Source organism: Triticum aestivum, chromosome 4D (genome assembly GCF_018294505.1).
Source record: "Triticum aestivum cultivar Chinese Spring chromosome 4D, IWGSC CS RefSeq v2.1, whole genome shotgun sequence".
In the NCBI taxonomy this organism is placed as follows: Eukaryota; Viridiplantae; Streptophyta; class Magnoliopsida; order Poales; family Poaceae; genus Triticum; species Triticum aestivum.
In genome coordinates, this window is record NC_057805.1 from 291,914,531 (window position 1) to 291,924,776 (window position 10,246).

The 10,246-nt window shown below is 55.1% G+C and overlaps 1 pseudogene; it reads left to right on the forward strand.

Annotated features, from left to right (window-relative positions):
• Positions 1-266: 266 nt before the first annotated feature.
• On the forward strand, positions 267-9,282 carry LOC123099916 (heavy metal-associated isoprenylated plant protein 35-like; annotated as a pseudogene).
• Positions 9,283-10,246: the final 964 nt, after the last annotated feature.

Genomic DNA, 10,246 nt, shown 5'->3' on the forward strand with positions numbered 1-10,246 from the left:
CTAGGAACGGAACGGATACGCCGCCGCCGCCTGTGCACTACTAACAATGGATACGGCCGCAGTAGCAACGCAGCCGGCCCATATGTCGGTGGCCTATGTGGTCGTACTCCATCCCCGCATCCACCTCTATAAGTTGAGCACCGCATCTGCTCTACTGCCTCCCCTGAGTTCCCAGCGTCCTGAGAGCCACAGAATCGAATCCTGCTCCCCAAGCAAAACAAGAAGCGAGACAACGGTGAGCAGTCCCCAGAGCGCACTCCCATCCCATGGCGTCGGGACAACCAGCCATGCAGGTACACCATTTCGCCCCGCTACTAACCCCAATGCCCTTCCATCCAAGGAATTCAGCTGCTCATGTTTCTTCTTTTTATGGATCTGCCTGTAGACCTTCGTGCTGAGGGTGACCACCGCCTCCTTGATGCCACTATCGTCGCCGCCCTGCTTCAGGCTGGTCTTGGCGGTGCTGCCGCTGATTTCTTCGTTGCCCAATGCTCTCCCCTCGTTTATCGCTTCCATGTTGCTTCTGCGCGTATAGCAGAGATCATCCTCGCACAATCCACACTTCGCTTCCGCGCATACTCCTTCTCTTTTTTGAGAACCCTACCTCCGATCCCTCCTTCTCCGCCTCACACTGCCACATGCATGTCGTTGGCTCACCTGCTCCAAATTCCAGAGGATCTGGGTCTTCACTTTGAAAGCGTAGCTTGGGCACAATGTTGCTCGCTCGTCTCCCAGCGTCCACCAAACCAACCGCATGGATGCCGCATGTATGCGCGCGTCATACAATTCCCTTTCACCCTTGATGCCATCACGATGGGTCTCATCCAAGCTTGCCTATTCGGCGGCACCCACCACCAATTCAACATCACGGACGACGGAGATTCCTGCTTCTCCTTCACTGTGGCCTCGCCTGGCGTTGCCGCGCTCATCGCTTCCATGGGTGACTTTCCCAAGCTGGGCATCCTGCTCCGCTTCCCTTGGCCTGCGCCTAAGGGGCGTGCTTCATGCTCACCATCGGGGTCGGCCTTGCCGTCGTCTATCGGGCCTACGTCCTCCTCGCCAACGGCAGACGATCCTGCTCTGCTACCACCTGCGTCCACAAATATTGTTCTCTCGAAGGAGCGTCGTCAACGGCCTGGTATAAGCTTTTTTTACCGTATGCTTAATGTTATCCGCTCCTGCCAGCTTACACCACATGCAAATTACACCCACCACACGCATTTGTTTTGGGTCACCTTCATACCTATTAATGTTAGACCTAATGAACTATTAGTAGAATCTGCCCTAAACCACTGCTTTTCGGTCAAACAAGATTTTCTAGCAGTCAAAGTTCATGAGCATGTGTATAAGTCTGGCGTCCTCTCCCGATCAATTAAAATTCAAATCCTCAACCTAGGGTCCATAGAATTTGAAGGGTTTCGGATCTTCCTCTTTGACCAGCTCGAACAAGCCGTTGCTCACTGCAGTCGTTTTCTCCATCATTACACTAAGTTTTCTTACCCTACATTGCCCCCTCGATCAGACTCCATTCTTGGCCCTTTTGAGCGTCGGGATCTCCAGAACCGCATGACACTGCACCCCACCTCGGTCGCACGCTTGCACCACGTCCGCCCTACTGCGCATGCACCGCTGGCCCACCCCATGCATCATGATGGCGGTGCGGCGCCCCCTGCCCCACCAAATCTATCAAAAGATCCGTACGCTGCTCCTGGCTCGGCGCATGCGGATGGAGTTGGCGCGAGCCCCCAGAATGCACTCTCTGTCTCTCTGTCCGTGCCAATTTTGGACGAGCTGCTTGCCTGCCCCGCGTCTAATCCGGGCACGTCTGCGCCACCCCCTGTCGCCCCAAGCGCGTCCCCGATGAATGTATCTGCAGCGAATCTCGCCGTGGGAACCGACGAACCGACGAGCCCGCACGCCTGCCCGTCGCCATAGTCCCCTCCCGCCACCCATGACCAGCATCTAGACCTCATGATCAAGCCTAATCCCTCTGCCCAGCCTACGAGGGCCGCTCGGTCACCACGCCCCTGCCCATCGCCCCCTCGCTCCCTATCACACGCAATGGGCCCAGCCGCCCTGACGGCGGATATGTCACCAGTGCAGTCCAACCACAACCCGGCGAGCTCGTACAGAGATGCCCTTCTCTCCTCCCCCCTCGATCATAGCCACCCGCACCCTCTCCCCCTCCTCTATATAACCCCTCGCCGTCTCCCCACTCCGCATCGACGCTCTCACACTTCTCCTCCAACACAAAGGAAGCAGTGCTGCTTCCACTGCCTAGCTCTAGATCACCTCGTCGAAGCTTGCCGTGACCCAGTCCACTGTGCCCGCTGCTGGAGGAACGGCCACCGCAGCCGTGACTGCAGGTACAGGCGCATCTGGCCCATCTTCCCTCCCCTTCCTGACGCTTTCCATTCTCAACCTAATCCAGCCTTTTGCACTCGCAGCATGCACTCCGCTGGCTGCTCGTCGACGGCGGCTTGCGCATCCCGCACACTCATGATCGGTGACGTCCCCATCATCTTCTCCGAACCCTTGCCCGCTCTCTGCGTCCCCTCACCTTCCATCCTCCACGGCACTCCGGTCGGCTCCGCCCCTCCAGCCCCGCCACCTCCCTCCCCACCACGATCCTCTGCACCTCCACCCACGCCTACCTCACTCCCACCAGCTTTCAACCACACGCACTCTCCACCCTTCGACACACAGGAGCTAAGGGACCGGCTCGCCGACGTTTTCCTCGCCTCATAGTACACCAGAGCCTCATCTCACGTCTCCGAGACAGACACTGAGGAGGATCTGCCCCGCCCGGCCCATGAGGCCGGGCTGCTGCCTCCCTATGGAGACATGCCACTAGTCGCAATTCCTCCTTGTCTCGTCCACTGCCCGCGTCACTTTGCTTTCGTCCACCTTCGCACACCAGTCCCCAACCCCACTCCCCTCATCCGTCGAGCCATCCAGCACACTTGCGGCAACCCTGCCTTTATCATAGGCGGCTCCTAGAGGGGGATCTCCTGCCTCACCTTTCACACACTAGCTGCACGCAATGACGTGCTCAGCCACAGTCCCATCGAGTACGAGGGAAACTCTATCAGTATTGAGCCGGTCGAGCACGTTGACCGCTCCATTGCCATATACACTGACCTTGCTGAGGTCGAAATCTCAGAGTTTCCACATGAGCTATGGCATGAGGATGGCATACGCTTCGCCCTCACTTTCCATGGTGACGTGTGCGCCATTGACGACTTCTGCCTCCACGGTATCGACTACACGTCGGTTTGTGCCCTCATCCTTCTCCAATCTGGCAAGCCAACCCCTCCAGGCATTGTCATTCAGATCCCACCCATAAACGAGATTAAGATCGCCAAAGTTGTAGAGGTCTCTCGCTGGCACCACGGTGATGGTGCCAACCCGTTCAGTGATGGATCCTCTGACGGTGACTCTGCTCCTCCCTCTCAGCGAGCCTCTCCGCGGCCGCTCTCCCCTACTCACATTGCTCCTGTCGTCTCCATGATACGTGCGGGGTGGCGCGCCGACCCCACCTACGGTGGCACTAGGCCGGTCGCCCCCATGCCCCTTATGAGCCTCACGAGTCCGACACAACCCAGTCAGCACTGGCCTCACCTCTCACCCTCCATGGTTCCCACCGCCAGCCTCTCATCATCTCCGACGACGATTCGGCCGCCTCGGATGACATGCATGCACCACTCCTGCATGCCGCTTCAGACTCGCTGGACGTGGTGCATGCACTCCCCTCCGACACTCATGCCCCACCTTTCATACGCCCGGTTGCCCAGGTGGGTGCCGTGGTGCCACCTACCCCGTGCACTAACCTATCTGTCGCTCCTCTGACCGCCGGCCCGCTGGTTCAGTCCAGTGCCTGTGCGTTCTCTACGGTCCCCACTCCTGCAGACGCTCCTGCTGCGCCTCCGTCCTTCACCTTCACCGCGGGCGAGTCCTCCCGTGCTGCTGGTAACCAATCCACCCCCCTCCCTGTGCTCAATCAATCTAATCTCTCACCCTCTGCTTATTTGCCGCTGACTGATGTACCCTTGGACGCAGCCCTCCCCCTGCAGGACCTGGACACCCACGAGTGCATCATTCGCAAGGTGCGCCACAAGTCAGAGCGCGATCAGTCCGTCTCCAAGGACAAGCTGCGGCGGAGTGCGCGGTTGGCTGGCAAGCAAGCAACCTACTCCCCCATGCTTGCTAAAGCCGTCAAGGCCAAGGCTGCTCGCCTCTCCGCTGCGGATGTCGACACGACCATTGGCCGTGCTATCCAAGAGGCACGCCTCCACGAGCCCGACACCCCTCCTGCCTCCTCCGAAGACCTTGCTGCCATTGCTCTGCTCTGCGGCGCTGACGACGAGCAGCTAGATGCCATCCTTGGCTTCGAGGATGGTGCCTCTGGTGACGACGCCGCTCCATGATCAGCCGTCCTCGCCACCCTGGAGTTATGGCGCGACCTCTGCCTCACCTAGCTTTTCTGCATGGCGTCGTTACATCGCTGTTCTTTTGGTTTTCGCTTCCTATGTCGCATGTTCCTATGCTACTTTTGGCCTCACCTGTAGCCGTTGTGACTCTATGCCAGCTGTACTACGTTTCTGTCTGTTGGTGCCTGATCGGTCTCAATGACTAATGATGCCTTTCTAATCTGCTCTTGGAATGTACGAGGACTTGGTGATAACGATAAGTGCTCTGACATGCTTTCCGAACTAATCACAACAAAACCGCACATTACGCTCTTACAAGAATAAAAAATCGACTCTCTCTCCGACAGTAAAACAAGATCCTTCCTACCACGTCAGGCCGACCAAGTTTTCTCCTTGCCAGCTGTCGGAACCGCGGGTGGCGCCATCTCAGCCGTCAACTCTGCGTCCTTCCAAGTTGTGTCCTTCTCCCACTTAACCTTTTCCTCCACACTAATCCTCCAATCAACTGCCTGCGCACACCACATTGCCATTACTAACATCTACGCTCCCTCCTCGCGCTCTCTCAAGTTAGCGTTCTTAGACGAACTCGCCTCTATCGCACAACCAGATGACACCCCATGGCTCATCGCCGGCGACTTCAACCTTATCCGTTTCCCCTCCGAAAAAATAACACCGCCTTCCACCCCGCCGAAGCCAACGCGTTCAACCAAACCTTAGATAACCTAGCACTTCTCGAATTGCCTTTACTGGACCGCAGGTTCACTTGGTCCAATAACCGTGCCTCCCCCACCCTAGAACGGCTAGATCGAGTCTTTTTTAACCTTGCATGGGCAGATACTTTCCCCAACACTTCCCTTTCCTCTCGATCCCGCTTTACGTCCGATCACGTTCCACTCCTCATCCACGTCACCACCTCCATCCCTCGATCCAGCTTTTTCAAATTCGAAGCGGCCTGGGCCAACTCCCGACCCTGCAAGGCATTGTTGCTCAAATTTGGGCTGCACAGCCCTCATCGCCAAATAATGCCACTGCATCCCTCGTCTCCGCGCTCAAAAAATCTCGTGCACGTCTTAAGACTTGGGCACGTTCTCGTATCCCCACCCACCTTCGCGAGGCTCGCTACCAAGCTGCAATCACAGCCCTAGACCTCGTTGAAGAAAATAGACCCCTAACTCAGCTAGAGTCGCTCACTCGTAAAATCAACATCTCCTTGCTCAAGAGTACCATCCACGAGAAAATGACATACTGGCGCTGGCGTGCTAAAGTCTCTCGCGCTATCCACGGAGGGGAAAATACCAAGTTCTTTCACATATCAGCCTCTCAACGACTGCATAAGAACAAAATATTCACCCTCACACGTGACGGATCCGAATACTCTGCGCATCCCCGGAAAGCGGAAATTCTCAGAGACTTCTTTGTCTCTCTAATTGGCACCCCAGGCCTGACAACCTGGACCTTTGATCTAAAATCTATATACCCTCACACGGTGTCTGGACTCCACGCCCTCGATGCACCCTTCTCTGAAGATGAAATTAAGCATGTGTTTCTCACTATGAACCCCCAAGCCAGCCCGGGTTCGGATGGCTTTGGACCTACTTTTTATCGATCGTTCTGTCCATTAGCAAAAAACCTTATTCTACCTTTGTTCTCACATTTCCACCAAGGTACCGCTGACACAGAATGTCTAAACCATGCCCACATTGTCCTCCTCCCTAAGAAAAACGCGCCGACCTCCCCTGACACTTTTAGGCCCATCTCGCTGCAAAATTGCCCGATCAAAGCTGTTGCAAAAGTTATCCCATCTCGTCTTAAACCATTCATCCCTATGCTAGTTCATGGCAATCAAACCGGCTTCATTTCTAGTAGAAACATCGCTGAAAACTTTGTCTTCGCAGCCGACCTCGTTAGCTCTTGCCACTCTCGCAAAAAACCTACCATGGTATTCAAGTTGGACTTCTGAAAAGCTTTCGACTCTGTCGCATGGCCTACGCTACATAAAATTCTGGTTGTGCGGGGTTTCTCCTCCACCTTCCGCCAGTGGATCCAAAACATCCTCCTCACCGGCAAAACGGCCATTCTCCTGAACGGGGTTCCGGGCAAATGGATCCAATGCAAAAATGGTTTGAGACAGGGCGACCCAGTCTCTCCCTATCTCTTTCTCATCGTCGCCGATCTCCTTCAACAGCTCATCCTCCAAAACTCAGACTCTACACTCCACCATCCCATCTTCTCCCACCTGCCTCCCACTGTCCTCCAATACGCCGATGACACGCTCATCGTTGCAGCCGCCTCCCCTGCAGTCGCCTCAACCCTCAAAAACATCCTAAACACCTTTGCACTTGCCACCGGTCTCACCATCAACTTTGCTAAGACTACCCTAGCCACCCTACACACCGACGAAACCACGTCTACTAACATCGCCCTGGCCATGGGATGCTCTTGCGCCTCCTTCCCGCAAACTTATCTAGGTCTCCCCCTTGCCCCCACCAGGCACCTCACTAATATCTTCAATCCTCTCCTAGAACGAGCTAGGAAACTACTTTCTGGGTGGCGTGCCAAGCTTCTTGATAAAGGTGATCGGCCCATCCTCATCTCTTCTGTCCTGGACTCAATCCTTGTTTATTTGATGTCTGTGTTCCGCATCCCAAAGAAAACAATCAAAACTCTGGACTCGCTGAGGAGAGCATTTTTTGGGTAGGGGAGGACGCTTGCTCAGGTGCTCAATGTCTTATTGCATGGAAAAATGTTTGCTTACCAAAAAAATGCGGTGGTTTAGGGCTCAAAAACCTACATGTGCAAAACAACTGCCTTCTCATGAAATTCACTGCCAAAGCCCTCTCCACTACACAAACCCCTTGGCTAGAATGGCTAGATCTCCAACACCCTAATGCTCTAGTCTCCCACCCCCGCAAACCTCTTTCCTTTGCTGCACAATTTCACAACAGCTCGCCTCTCTTCAAAATATAACCTTTGTGTTGACAAACAGCGGTTCACACACCTACTTTTGGCTAGATACCTGTTTGACTCCACAACCCTTGGCCACTACCTTCCCCCACTTATTCTCCCACTCCACTCTACAGCTGGTTAAAGTGGCTAACATTTTGCATTTTGGTATTCAAGCTAACCTCCGTAACTGTCTCTCTCTTACGGCAGAACAAGAACTTGTCTCACTCGTGGTTGTTTTGCAGGATTTCATGCCTTCGGCTGGGGAAGACCAACGGTTCCTTCGACACGGCATTGCCTTCTCCACCAAACATGCATACGCCGCCCTCATGGAGCAGCCTGAGCATGATCATCATGCTCCGTTCCTCCCGCAAAGATTCCTCGGAAGCTCAAAGTCTTTGCTTGGCTGCTCTTCAAAGACCGCCTCAACACCAGGTGCAACCTTGCACACAAACATATAATCGTCTCAGATATATGCCCTCGGTGTGTGAGGCTGCCAGAAGACTCCAACCACCTGTTCATCTCATGCCCCCTCGCCAATAAGATCTGGCAACGTCTTGGCCTTCTGCCCCCGTCTGACGATATCACAGACCTCCGGGATGTCGCTATCCCCACTCATCTCCCCACCTCCACATGGCCTTCAGTCCTCTTGGCCCTGCTATGGATGATCTGGTCTGCTCGAAACGACATGGTATTTAGGACGATTGATCAAAGTTCTGTAATAACACTTAGAAACCTTATTTCCGCTCTGGATCTTTGGTCTCATCGTCTTGTGCTTTCACAGGACAAGGAGGACGTCTTCTCGTGGCGTTCCTACCTTTCTGCACGGTGCACCGTGCCTATGTAATGCTGTTCTCACTACCGCGGCAGTCCTTTGAGTAATATATTCAGGTGGGGGAGCTCCCCCCCGGTGATTCTCAAAAAAAAATCATCCACTGCCATGGCTGCAAGAAGAAGGTCCGGAAGGTGCTCAAAAACATCCAAGGCAGGTCCTCGCCCCAATTCTGCGATGCATTTTCGTGTGTCTTCCGGCTTAATTAACTAACCAAGTGGTCGTCGCGTGTTTTGGTTGGGATGTTCAACTTCAGGCGTGCAGGACGTGAAGGTAGATGCCCAGCTGCACAAGGTGATGGTGACGGGCAGCATGGACGCCGAGACGCTCATCAAGAGGCTCTACAAGTCAGGCAAGCAGGCCCTGCCATGGCAACACATGCCTCCCAAGAATCCCGACCCTGCGCCAGCCGAGGACGGCAGCAAGGATGCTGCTGTGGCCGACAAGAAGCCGCAGGCCGACAGCTCCGACAAGAAGCCGGAGCAGGAGAAAGCCCGGACCCAGAGAATAAGACTGAGACGGAGAAGGAAGCAGAATCTGAGAAGAAGGCTAAGAATCAGGAGGAGGCGAAACCAAGCGACGAGTCAAAGAAAGACGGCGGTGAGGCCGAGCCCGCGAGTGAACCCGCAAAGGAGGCCGGCAATGACGAGGGCGAGGAGAAGAAGAAACAGAGCAAGCCCAAGGACGGCGCAGCCGCTGCGGCGGATAGGTCCCTGTCCCCCAGCGCCGGCCCATGCGCCGAGGTACAACGCGCCGCAACCGGTGATGAGCTACAACATGGCGCAGCCGAGAGCGAGCGTGTCCTCCTACGCGCCGCAGCTGGAGCAGGGCTACTCGCAGCAGCAGGCCGGGTACTCCTCATCCTCCTCCTCCATGATACAGCAGGCCTACTCCCAGCAGGCGCAGCCAATGCAGCAATGGTCGCCAGCGTACCTCTACATGCCGTACCCGCACGCGTCGCCCGAGTCCTACTACCAGGACTACTACAGCCCACCGGGGACGCACGCGCCGCCGCCGCTCCAGGACTCGTACCGCCTCTTCGACGACGAGAACCCCAACTCGTGCAGCGTCATGTGATCGCGGCTCCGGCCACCGGTGGGAAAAGTAGCCAAGGAGGCAGCTTCATACTCTAATCATGATAGAGACGAACCTCTCTGGTTGTAGGTAGAGTAGCTTGTTACTCTCTTCGATTTGATTGGGAGGTCAAGGACCAATCCTTTTTCTTCTTCCTCTTTTAATTTCTTCTTTTATTATTGCTGCTATTACTGTTCTAAATAGAGCATGTAATACTTGTAATGAGATACGACTTTACATGTAGTAGCACTAGCATCAATGAGATCTTCCACCCTACTAGTACTACTCACTACCAGAATAACTGCCTACGTCGACGGCCCCATCTATGCCGACGGCCCCCGTCGGCATAATTGACCTATCCCGACGGCCTAGGACAGGCCGTAGGCGTAGAAAAGCCGACGGCATACGTCTATCTATGCCGACGGGGCCGTCGGCATAAACGAGGCCGTCGGGACCGCTCGAGATACGCCTACGGGGCCCGTCAGCATAGGCTAGGCCGTCGGCATAGCCCGGGCCCACCTACCCGGTCAGCGCTGACCGTTTGACGGCGTTGAAACTACGCCGATGGGAGGTAATGGCGGCCGTCGGCATATCTATGGCAGAGATATGCCTACGGCATAGCTGTCGGCATAGGCCTGGCCCATGCCCCTCTGCCACGTCATCGATCTGTGTGCGACGCCATGTCATCGATCTGTGGGACTGCACCTCCATGTGCGCAGCTATGCCGACGGGCCTGCCGTCCGCATATGTTTATTTTTTTTCTTTTACTTTACACTATCTACGCCAAAGGTATGCCTACGGCATAGCCGTCGGCATAGGCCTGGCCCATGCCCCTCTGCCACGTCATCGAGTTGTGTGCGCTGCCACATCAACGATCCATGGGACTGCACCTCCGTGTGTGCATATATTTAATTCATTTTTATTTTTTATTTTTACTTTATATTTTTTTTCCATAAGATAATTATAC